This window comes from Nelumbo lutea, chromosome 5 (assembly GCF_056320005.1).
Source record: "Nelumbo lutea isolate HS-2025 chromosome 5, American lotus-T2T, whole genome shotgun sequence".
NCBI lineage: Eukaryota > Viridiplantae > Streptophyta > Magnoliopsida > Proteales > Nelumbonaceae > Nelumbo > Nelumbo lutea.
This window is the reverse complement of record NC_142688.1, coordinates 57,982,024-57,994,960: the sequence shown is the minus strand read 5'-3', so window position 1 is coordinate 57,994,960 and position 12,937 is coordinate 57,982,024.

Below are 12,937 nucleotides of genomic sequence, written 5' to 3'. Positions count from 1 at the left end.
TAATATACATATCTCTGCCTTATCTCTGCCTTATCCATCTTAATTCATTCTTTTTTCATTGTGTAGTGCAGTTTTTTTTTTTTTTTCTTTCTTTCTTTTCCCAAGATAAGACAATACTTGGAAATTGGAAAGAGACTTGATGCAGAACCGTGAAATTCTCGCTTAGCATAAATGGGCTTCACTAATAAATTTCATCTTTCGGCATTTCTAGTGTTTGCAAAGGATGTGATTGAAAAGGGTGAGTCCTGTGCAAGGGCGTGGTTTCATGTCCCTTAACACGTTAGTAAGACACCATCAGTAGATGACATGTGGCAGGATTGTGCGTTTGGACTAGGAAGCCGGATCAGCTACCAACGTAACACTCTCAACAAGCCACTGCAACCGCACATGGGGAGGTTTCTTGATGTGCAACCGTAATGGCTTGTTGGGGTAGCAGATTTGAACTCCTCGAAGCGTCTAAGAATAGTATGTGAGCACATTGGCTTTCCACAGTTCACCTTCATGTGCCCCAAAGTGTTTCCCATGGGGGGATATTGCCAATGCACGGGTGGTATATGTTGTGGTGAGCCAAATTCCAACAAGCAGGTTTCTTCTCGTGCACTAATAGATAGAATTCAGACTACCAACTAGAAGCTCCCAGCATGTCCCAGCTAGTTACCGCAGCCACACATTGGGAACATCTCCCATTAATGATAAGGGAGATGTTCCTAAAGTACAGCTGCAATGGCTTGGTGGGACAGAGTTGGGAGCATTTTTTGGTACCAGATTCCTATCCTAATCAACATACTTCCAATAAAAAAATGTGTGGGTATTAGGTGAGACCGGGGTGAGGCCCAACCAAGGTTTTAAGTATCGACATGGGCTGATATGCTGGTAGGGTTTGTTGGCCTGTGTCGTTCTTTTTAATTTTGTACTTAATTTTTTTTTTCAAATTTGGTTTAGAGGGGCTGGTGTAAGGCCCGACTACCCTTTGAACCAGTGGTTGATCCGATACAACCACTGTAGGGGTGTATCGGGAAGCCACTGACACCATATATATCGGTCAATAGAAGCCGATATGTGTCGATTCTTTGAACCTTGGTCTAACAACCCATCACAATAGCCTTTGCAATTATGCATTGGGAACATTTCCATTGTCCTCTATAGTGAGATGTTAGTGTTCCTAATGTAATAGAGGTTGTTTTTGGTGAAATTTCAAAATTTTTTCCAGGAGTTTTGAAAAATTGTGTTTTTTTTTGTATTGATCTTGTACTATATTGGACCAGATTTGAAACCAAATCAAAAGAGAAAATTATACCTAATGGATACAATAAGCACAAATCCCAAGGTGGAAATTCACACCTAAATCAATCTTAAAATCAGTCTCCATTGAAGATGGTAGTGTATAGGTGAAGCCGGTTCAGCAACACTATTTTCTCCAAAACTTTTATCCAACTACTTGGATCGAATGGGGTGAGTGAGCCTAATCTTCCTCAATGTTTTTTTTTTGCAAAAACTAGAAGAAAATCTTATCAAAATCAGTTCTTGAAAACTTAGGTTGAATTAGGGCTTCTTAGAAGACAAGAGAGAAGAAAAGAGAGCAAGAGTGTAAAGACTTCCAATCTAATTTGTCATTTTCTCTTTTATCTCTTTATGGAGCACTCTCCTAATTTAATTGTGAGATTATCCAAAGCACACGACAACTTAAGTTGTCATGTAACAGCTTAATTAATCTTATTAATTTTGGGCATTACACCCATTTACTAGAAAGGCTCACGACCTAAGGTGTTGCATGACTACTTAAACCTGATATTGTATGGTGTGGGACTGCATAATGATCTCACACAAGCCCATATGGGTTCGGTCCAACCTCTAAAAGAGGTTATGCCGAATTCATTGTTCAGGGTAATAAACCCCTAACCCAATCAACATTAGTCTAGTTTGGGCCCAACATTTACACCTAAATAATCATTGGATTTATCTACCCTATGGAGACCCAAGGATAATGGATTCATGTAAGACAACCCATCAGGTAATCAACATTATAATGGTCTTTTACATTAACCTCTTAGCCCATAATGATCAAAACGCTACCTAACAGGAAATGACTTCTTGAAAGGATGAGAGATACATCATATGGATGGCCGAACCATGTAAGGTGGCTAAGAAAAATTTCAAAAGTTTTCTTTCTCCCATCCGAGAATGTATTCCCTAATTTTTTAAAATTGCATTTTTCAAAGTTCATTCTTGAAATAAAACTGGACTAGATTTGAAACCAAAGGAGGAAGATGTATATATCTGATACGAAATATTAGTAACTCCCAACGTAGGTATTCACACCCAAAGATGTCACCAAAACCTACCTCCACCGAAGATGACACAACTTATGTTGAGGCAAGATCAACAAAGAGGTTATTCAACAAGAATCACGTAGGGTATGTGTGAACACGACTTCAGATTGTTTTTTCTAGCAATAAATAATATCAAAAACTATTCTTGATCAGATCTAAGAGTGGAGATCGAACTGGGTAGGGGCAACAAGAATTGAGGGAGAAAATTGCAGAAGATGAATTCACTTACTGAGGAATTCACCCTTTTGTTTATAACCTTCTTTGGATCAGCTTCCTAATCCAATTAGGAAGGAGCTTCTTGATCCAAATCTGATATTTGGATCTAGACTCTTGATTAGATAAGATTTATCTTATCCTGTTGTCGGTCCTAATCAAGTTATAAATCAGATTTGCCCCATTTAATTAAAACACTTAAGCCTAGTTCAAAATGGGCTTTAGGCCCATTAAATGCTGGCTAGTTTGGCTCTCTTTGTATGGCATGGGACCCTAGCATTGATCTCCACAAAAGCCATATGGGTTCGGCCCAATCTGTTACAAGACCTGACCAAATTCATTGCTAAAGACAGTGAACTCCTGAGCCCATCAATATGGGTTCTTAGCAATCCCAACATTTACACTAAATGGTCCCTGGGTCCAACCACCTTATGAAGGCCCAAGAACTATGGACTTATATAAGATTAGCCCATCAAGTAAAAATCCTAAATGGTCTTACACTTAACCTCTCAACCCATAATGATTAAGCACTGCCCAACAAGAGAGAATCTCTCACTCTCTTGCAAGGTATAATGTTGCACTTTCTACGCACATGGATCTAGGAATTAAAACATTTTGCAAACATTTTGTGAAACCATAATATATATGCATATCTCTATAAATATATTTTGCAGAAACAAATCTCAACAAGTTTGAAATCAACTACCGGAAGTTTAGGTTTCCATCAGAGAGTGCATTCCCCGATTATTCACTTTGTCTGACAAAGGGATTGATTCTGTTACTATGATCACTCACTTAGGTGAATTCTCAGACTACCCCAACATACCTAGGTTTTGACCCCCGCTAAGGATCACACTAATTAACATATCAAAGACAACCCAATACGACACTTAATAAAATACCATAATCGAGTCTAGGGGTCAGGTGTAACTTTATAGTTTTGCCCATCTGTCTCCAATGTCCAAGGCATAATTGGAAAATGGTTTGGTTCAGTGTTTCAATCAAACCCATACTACATGTGCCTCAGGTCTCACCCTAACAACTCAGCCAAGCCACCCCAACCTTCTTGGCAGCACATTAGTGTCAGCCTTGGCAGAATAAAGCTCCTCAGGTCTATCCAACGGCTGTGAAGATTCTAAACTATTACTATTCTCATAAGTGTCTAGTTTAAAGGTATTACACAGAAACACACCATAATAACATGAACCAATTATGCACTTTATTCATTTACAATAAATGTCAAGAAATACATCAATTTGATTGGAGTTAAGGGCATAACTGTCTAACACTTCTTCCCTAGTTGCAAGGTGCAGGGCCACACTCTTTGCTCAAATGGATTCCGGTATTAAAACCTTTTGCAAATATTTTTTTTTATAAAATAGTAGTGTATAATATATAAATACATTTTCCAAAAACCATATTTCAAACACAGGTGAAACCCACTATTGATAGTTTAGGTTTTTATCAAAGAGAGTGTAAACATTGATATTTACTTTGTCCGACAAAGGGGTTGATCCTTAGACTGTCTCAACATATCCAGGTATTTGACCCTTAATGGATCTCACTAATTGACATATCAAAAACAACCCAATCCAATACCTAGTGCATGGTTATATGTAACTTTCTAGTTTTGTTTATCTATTTCCAAGGCACGGGGCATAACTGAAAATTGGTCTAGGTTTAGTGCTTGTAATAAACACCCACTAGCTGTGCTTAGGGTCTAACCCTAGAAACTAAGATAAACTGCTCCAAGTCCTTGGCAGCAAACCAATGTCAACCTTATCAGGATAAACTCCACAAGTCTATCCAATGATTGAAAACATTCTAAACTAACACAAATCTCTTAAATGTCTAGTTTAAAGGGTAATGCATAAAAACACACCAATATCAACATGAAACTACAATGTACATTGTTTAGTTACAAATAAATGTTTATAAACATCATTTTGATTGGAGGTAAGGGCATACACTCTCTAATAGTTTCGTGTATCCCGCAACACATTAACAAGACAGTATTAGTAGATGACATGTGACAGGAATGTGCATTTGGACTACGAAGCGGGATCAATTACCAACATAACATTCTCAACAAGAGACTGGATCTTCTCCTCAAATAAGGTGCCTCACATGCACATCCTACCATGCATTGGAAACATCTCCCGTACTTATAAGTTATTTTTCAGGGGAGATGTTCCCAATGCATGGTGGATGTGCATGTGAGACGCCCAAGTGTGAGGAGCATTCCTCTCAACAAGCCACTACAACCGTGCATGGGGAGATTTCTAGATGTGCAACTATAATGGCTTGTTGGATAGCATATTTGAACTCCTACGATGCATCTATGCATAGTATGTGAGCACATTGGCTCCCCATAGTGCACCCTCTTGTGCCCTAGAGTGCAATAGTGCATCTTATGGGGAGATATTCCCAATGCACATGTTAGATATTTTATGGTGAATCAAATTCGAACACACAATGGTTTATACTTGTGCACATGGTTTTTAAAACTGAATTGGGGGATCAAACCAGTCAGGGGTCTGGTTACCGAGTAAATGGTCCAACCGTTCGAACCAAATGGTCAGTCCATTCTAACAAAAAAATAAAAATGGTCAAAATTGTTTGAACGGTTTGAACAATTAACTGCTTAAGTCAGCGATTTGCTGACCAAAATCAATGGTTTTTGAAAAAAATCCGGTTATGAGGAACATCTAGCTACTGCAACCACACATTGAGAACATCTCCCATGAATGATAAGGGAAGTGTTCCCAATGTAAGACTGCAATATCTTGTTGGGATAGAATTAGGAGCATTTTTTTGGTAATAGATCCCTATCCTAATCAACTTCCAATAAAAAAGGTGTGGGTATTAAGTGAGACCGGAGCGACCCAACAAGGGTCCCAACAACTGGTCAGAACAGCCTTTGCAGCCGTGCATTGAGAATATTTCCCTTGTCCTCTATGGTGAGATACTGAGATGTTCCTAATGTATAGCTGCAAAAGCTGTTCTGACCAGTTGTTGGGACCTTGTTTTGGAACCTGATCCGAATTTTATCAGGTTTTTTTCACCAAAATCTGTAGTGTCCTAAAAGTCTTGAGAGTTTTACCCAAAATCCGAAGGAATAGGTCCTGCCTTGTAAATACCCAAACTCCTTGGGGGAAAGTAAGAACATTGCACCTTTCACTTTCTTTTCGCATCCGAGGAGGCTTCCTAGGGTTTCCCTTCTACTCTTAGCTTCTATAACTCTACAATTTGTCTTATTCCTACGACCTTAAAATTAACCTTCAATTTAAATTTGATTAGACTAATTTATTTATATTATTTAATATTTGATATTATATATAATTAATAAGATTATATTTGAATTTGAATATAAATGACCAAATTCGGATCCACCTATATCCTCTTTGATTCCATCCATTTGCAACCCTACTTTCACTTGAAGACATTTATACTCCCAATATTTATATGAATATATTTTTTTGAGTTGGTTTGAGGTTGAACCTGAAAAGATCCATTTAAATAAAACCTAAAACACTCTTACCCTCACAAACAAAATAACAATGCTTTTAAGCTTTCATAGTTTCTCCTTTCTCTCCTTTCTGATTTTGGTTTTCCCTTCACTATCTAAACCAGTCAATATCAAGTCCTTAACCTAAATGTTGGAGCTACTTGCCATCTCGGTGCCACCACTCATCGGTCATTACAACTTTGCTCAAGAAAATGCCATCTCTAACTCGTCGGACTTTCTACTCCATTGCCCAACCAAACATCAACTTGGCGGGAATAGAATAGCTAATAGGAGAGTTGAGTCCACATCAATTGGTTGCCTCCCTAAAACTGTCAAACCTAATACTATTGAAAGTATAAAAGTATGAAAAACAGATAGTGCTTGTATTATATACCTTATACTTTTTGCTTTCATACTAAGTATGAAAAACTCAAAATACATAAATTCGGCATTTTATACTTTGTGCTTGTAGTGAAATAATGCTTTCATTTTTATGTGATCACACTCTTCGATAAAACTCTCGGCCTTACCTCCACTTGCTACTACTAGAGGCAGACTACCGTCACTAGTCACAAACGTGAAACAACTAAAAACTGTCATTGGAAGTACAAATGGACGTGCATTTTTTTCAAATAGAAAATGGTACTTCTGTATTGAAAAGCATATTTTTTCAAATTTTTTATTTACCCAAACAGTTTTTAAATTAAAAATACCAAAGCGTTTTTCGTATTTTATACTTTGATATTTTTAAAAGTATAAAAATAAAAGTTTATCCAAACAACACCTAAATCTGTGTTTCTTCTTGCTTGAAGCTTGACTGCTTAAAGCTTCTCAAATCTGAAAGGAAGATTGAGGATAAGGTTCAAAATTTCATTACGTATCAACCCATATCAATCAATACGTATCATATCGATCATTGGTACACTAAATAAGCATGTATTCATGGTTTGACCTTTTTTAGGGGACCTATTTTTAAAAAAGAAATTAAAAAAAAAAATGCATGAGTGCAAGGTTCAAAGTTCCAATATACCCCTTGGGTTGTATCTGGCTGTATCAGTACTTTGAACCTTGCTTGTGAATGTGAATGATCGATGAATGGAAGAAATGGGTTGACGTACAAGCAAAGCAAATGATGCATCTAAATCACACTAGAGTAGCATTGCATGGGTGAAATGATATCATCTAAAGTAGGTGACTACCTGATTGTGTCAACAAAGCATATAGGTAATTAAAAGAGAGTGACTGATAGGGTAGGTTAACTGCATTGACATATCTACTAGCAAAACGAATATGATCACCTAGCAGGTTTATCACCCTAGTGCATGTCTTGTTAGAGATAAAATGACAGAGGTAAGGTTTGGAGGTTGGGGAGATACCACACGCGTGCCACATAATCGCCACATCATTCGAGAATTTAATGACATGTGGAAGTTAATGACAAAAGTGATGTCCCCCGATGATTAATTCTAAAACAGTTAATCAAGATGTTACTCTTAATGATTAAGTCAACTGCTAAAACAAGAGTTGTAGCTACTTGAGATGGTAATTGCTAGATAATGAATATCAATTGAAAATAAATTAACAATCAAAAGTACAAGCTATTATTTAGTTAGTGGCAATGCAGTTAAATAAAGAATAAACAATCAAAGTAAATAACTATTGAAGTAAATGGTAGTCGAATGCAAATTAGCAGCAAAGTATATGGCAATTGAACTGTTAGCTAGTGTATGCCAAAACTAGTAGCTGGAGAGAGAAGAGCAGCCACTAGTAGGTAGCTAAGAAATGGACCAGCTACAAGTGGGTAATTATGAGAAGGACTAGCTACACCTAAACTTCAAAGACAAATCAAACTGTTGAAGGTAAATAATAAAGTTAAATAATAAATGAACAATAATATAAGCAACTTTAAATGTAAACGGTTAGAAACAAATTGTTAGAATTTGGTAGAAGTTAGTAAGCAATAAAATGCAAACAGTTCACCAAAAATTGTACAGTTAGTAAAGTTACAAATGTTAGTAGCATAAGAGCTACACTAAGAAGTTTGTATATTGCAGATGTAAAGATAAACAAAATAAACTATAATATTTGCAAGATGGAGAGAATTTAAAGCCTTTGCAGTTATCTGAAGAAGTTGGCAATGCTAGTAGCAAAGTAACTACAAAAACATGAAACAAAATAAAGAAAGAAACTTTAAAGCACACACACAAGATTTATAGAGGTTAGGCAAAAACCCTTGACTATGTTCTCTACCTCAAGCCACCCCTAAGGATTTCCACTAACCGGTTGTACCTCACGAGTGTCAATAAAGCCTTATAACCAATAGGACTTTTGGGTGCCTACAATACCTTATCTAGCAAGACTTACGAGTCCCTATGATACTTAATCAGCAAGGCTTCCCTATGATACTTAATATTGTTCACAATAGAACACTTACTTGAATTCAAAATAATACAAATAAAGCACAATATACGTTTATAGATAAATATGACAATATAAACCACAAACTACTCAATTGCAAGAGTTATGCTCAGATGCTTAGCTTAGTGAAGAGACCCACAATAGATGGGTGAGATTATACAAGTTCAAAACCTTATCAACTTTTATTAATGTTTTCAACTCATCGATGACCCAGTTGGTCAAACCGTTTGAACTATCACCCAAACAGGATTTTGGGCCTAGTTCAGTCAAGACCCACCAAATGGTCAAAAACTACTTGATTAAGAACTGTTTGACCCAACTAGTTCTACCATTGACCCATTTGACCTAGTGACTGGGTCATGGTTGCACACTCAATGCATGCAAACTTTCAGAGGCCATAACTTTGCACTCTAATGTCCAATTGGGGTGATTGCTTTTTTGATTTGGGGTAACTTTTTGAGATCTATGCGTCCGAAGGAGTTGTAGGTACCTTGCCCCAATATTTTCACGAAAACCCCTTTTTTGGCCTCAAATTGCAATTTTTAATATTTTTTTATAAATAAAAAATTAAAAACTATATGAAAAACATAAATTAAATATAAATAATATATATAACATATCCAAAACATATTTATATATTATTTATTACTAAAATATATATTTATATACATATATATTTATATGTATGTATGTATGTATGTATGTATATATATATATATATATATATATACCTAATTCATATATTCATTGACGTGGCACAGTCTGAATCGTTTGACCAGATCGGTCGGACCACAACCCAAAGGCAAAAACGATTCAGCCTCGGGGTCGGTTTTAAAAATATTAACTTTTATCACCACTTGCACTATTGAATCCCAAGAATTTATTCAACAAAAATAGATCTTAATAACTTGCTCTCTTTTACTTCTTTTAAATCAAGTTAAACTCCTCTATTTATAGAGGATTTGAGAGCAAGTGACTCTTTTCTAGCCATTGGAAAGATTTTGATATTTTTATAAATGATCAAATTTGCTCCAACATGTCAAAAGGTTTATCATAGATGGTAATATCCATTTAATCATTCAAACGATCAAATTCCTTTGATGTAGTCGACTATCAAAATTGCTAGTCATTTTCTTGATGAAGGGAGGAATTTTTTCTCTTTCAATTAACAAATTCCTTTATATAAGCTACTAATATAATTTTGAACTCGCTCTGTCTAGGTTAGTCCACTATGCATTTTGGGTAGTTGACTACTCTCAAATAGGGCATATCTATACCTTGGTTGTTATAGTTAGTCAACTGTCTTTTAGAGTAGTCAACTTTGTCTCGTAGTCCTAGCATTTTTTACCTCAACTATCATAGTTAGGCGACTATATCTTTTAGGGTAATTGACTATATTTTATAGTTAGGCTATTCATTCCTTGGCTATCATAGTTAGTTAACTATACAATTCCGAGTAGTCAACTATACTATAGAGCATGGGCAATCTTGCCTAACAGACAACCCAATACTTAGAAACCTTGGACATTCTCATCCAAATGTTTGAGATCTCTTCCATTGGCTTTCAAAATATAATTTTTAGACTATAATTACTTGTTTAAGTCTAGGAAAGCGTAGGAACTAAATATATTCTATCCATTGGTCTCTAAGGTTGCCTAAACTGACTCCATTCTTGTTAAGCATTAAGAGAGTGCATCTTATGCAATTGATTACATCAAGATCCTAAAAACTGACATATTGATCACAACTTGATGTTGTCTTCTCCTCCATGAGTCGTTGTAGCATTTAGTCATTTAGAACAACACCAATTCATTCAATTCTTAAGTAACCTTATTTTTGAATTACTTAGAGCTTCTTTAGTTGGAGAGATGTGGTGATGATGATGAAATTACAAGGTTCAAGTAGTTGAGTCAACAAAGCTTTCGCTTCATCTTTGATAGCATAGAGGGAGAGGGTGTATATGTTTAATCGGAGCTTCTGGAAACTATGGTTCAACTCTAAGTCTCTAAGGATGAGAAGAAGCTAGCTAGCAGAGACTACATAAATAGGCTGTTTCGTTCTGCCCTTCATCTCTTTCTCTCTCTCTGTGGCTGTGGCTGTGGTAGAAAAATCTTTTATGATCTCCATGGAAACCGTGTCCGTGCCATTGACCCGACTGATGACTTTAGTTCCAATCTAGCTAGTTTTCACAGCTCATTCCATGAAGGACCCAGGGTTGGTCCTTCCCACCATTTTCCTTGTGAAGAGGCTACTGTCTTTCTCAACTCACATAATTCCATATTTACTTCATGGTGTAGTTTGATATCAGTCACCTTCGAATTCATAATGCGATCGATCGTAATTCAGTTTATTGCAAATGAAACTTATTAAAGATAACCACGTATTTATTTACACCGTTAGTATTATTAATGAGTTTGTTATTATCAAAACACATAGGCCAACAAGGTTACCATTGTTGAATAGTTGAGACAATCGCTAGTAGTTCACAGTCATAGGTTGACATGTCCAAGGCTTGACTTTGTAGAGCTTTACTATAAAATGTGATTGGTCTCCCCTGTAATTGTCCCAATACCCTATTCGCTAGCACCACTCTCCAATATAAACAACTGAATAAAGTCTGTAATAGCCAGGACCAGGGTAGCAGTTAGAACCTTCTTCAATTCTTGGAATGTCTCCTCTGCTTCTTCCTCCTAATTCCTCACCCTCTTCTCAAGTAATTGAGTAAGAGGCTGGGCAATCCTGACAAGCCTAAACAACAATAATACCCTAAGTTTCTTTATTCCCTTCAGCAAATGAACACCCAACCTGCCCAATATTGCAAGGATAATATTGCAGAGTGTCAAAGCATATGGCTAATAGTTCTCGTCCCATGTGACCTGAGAATATGTAAAGGAAGTATGTGGAAGTTGGTCTGAATCACAATACCTGAGGTCGTTCTCTTCTAGCAACTTACACCATGAAACAAACCTTAGCATCTACTGGGAGTCCAACCTCTCAATGATCATGGGATCCAAAAAAATCATGATGAGCATATCCATTATCCATGAAGATTGTTTGGGGTTGCTCATGAAGGTATCCCTAGTTCCTCATTGTTCGTGGCGAGTTGGCTCCTATAATGGTGTGGAAAGAGATTTTAAGGGAAGCGTCTTCTTAGCTTCCTAACCTTTTTGATTAGTCTTTAGTTCAGAGTCTTCATCCTTAGCGGCCCCTATAATCCAGAAGAGCTTCTGCTTCTTGTATTTGTATTATGGCATATTTTTCTTATCACAATTATAATAGAGTCCCCTCCCTCGCTACTTTCGAGCTTTTGTTAGCATCAACCACCTGACTTTGGGCATTTTGTCTATGGAACTAGGGGTGAGCATGGGTCGGTTCGATTCAATTCAGTTCCAAGGCATAACTTAGAACCTGCCCTATAAAGAACAATTACAGGGTCTACTTGTGGAAACTATTTTTTCTTTATTCCCCCTAAACAACAATAATAATAATAAATTTCAAAGCTATCATTATAATTTAAATTTTGTAAGCATTACTTTTTTTTGAAATCCGTAAGTATTACAATTTTACATTACTTATTACACATTCAAATATTAATGGTTCAGTGGTTAAGGGAGAATATGTTCTTTGTAACCATAAGTGCTTGGGTCCAAATCTTGACATTCTCAAAGTAATTTGGGATTTATTTCTAGACAAATTCAGTTCCAAGGTCAATTCTACCAAGGCCAACCAAGGTCAGTTCTTTGAATTGATTCGGATTGGTTCCAACAGTTTGCAACCAAGGCCTTACCAAGTAACAGATTGGGTAGGGTTGGTTCAAGGTAGAACCTACCTATTTGCTCACCTCTATGTGGAATTGATTGAGTGGGCTCGGTTATCAATGGTGTTAGCAGCGGTTGTTGTTTACTTGGCCTTGTAGCGCTTAACCCTCAACTAAGTGTTACTTCTAAATTCAGTCCTCTCCCTTGAGCAAAGCTAAGCAAAAAGCCCAAGTGATTGAAGTATGCTTAAACATCTCTACTCCTCTAATTTCAGCCTTCAAACCAGCCACAAAGAAACATGCCAAATATTCCTCCGACAGGCCCTTAATCCGACTCAACATTCTTTGGAACTCCTCCATGTAGTTCTAAAAATTGCTATCTGCATCAATTTAGAGAAGCATTCGGAAATGTTGGTCCCTAAATCCCGTTGAATGGTTATCTAAGTGTTCATGAACTAGTTCCAATCTAGTTGGGGGTGGTGGTCATTGAACCAACAATGCCACTCCACCACCATGCCTTCGAAACCTAGACAAGCTACTAGGACCTATTGGTCTTGTAGTATTTCCCGTTTTTCGAAATACTGATAGACAAGCATGATCCATCGGTTGAGGTTTTCTATGTTAAGTCAAGGTAGAGATGGCTATTTGACCCATCCTTTGGGGTGGGTTTTTTTACTACAGATCGGGGTTCAGAGCAGGTTTGGGGAAACC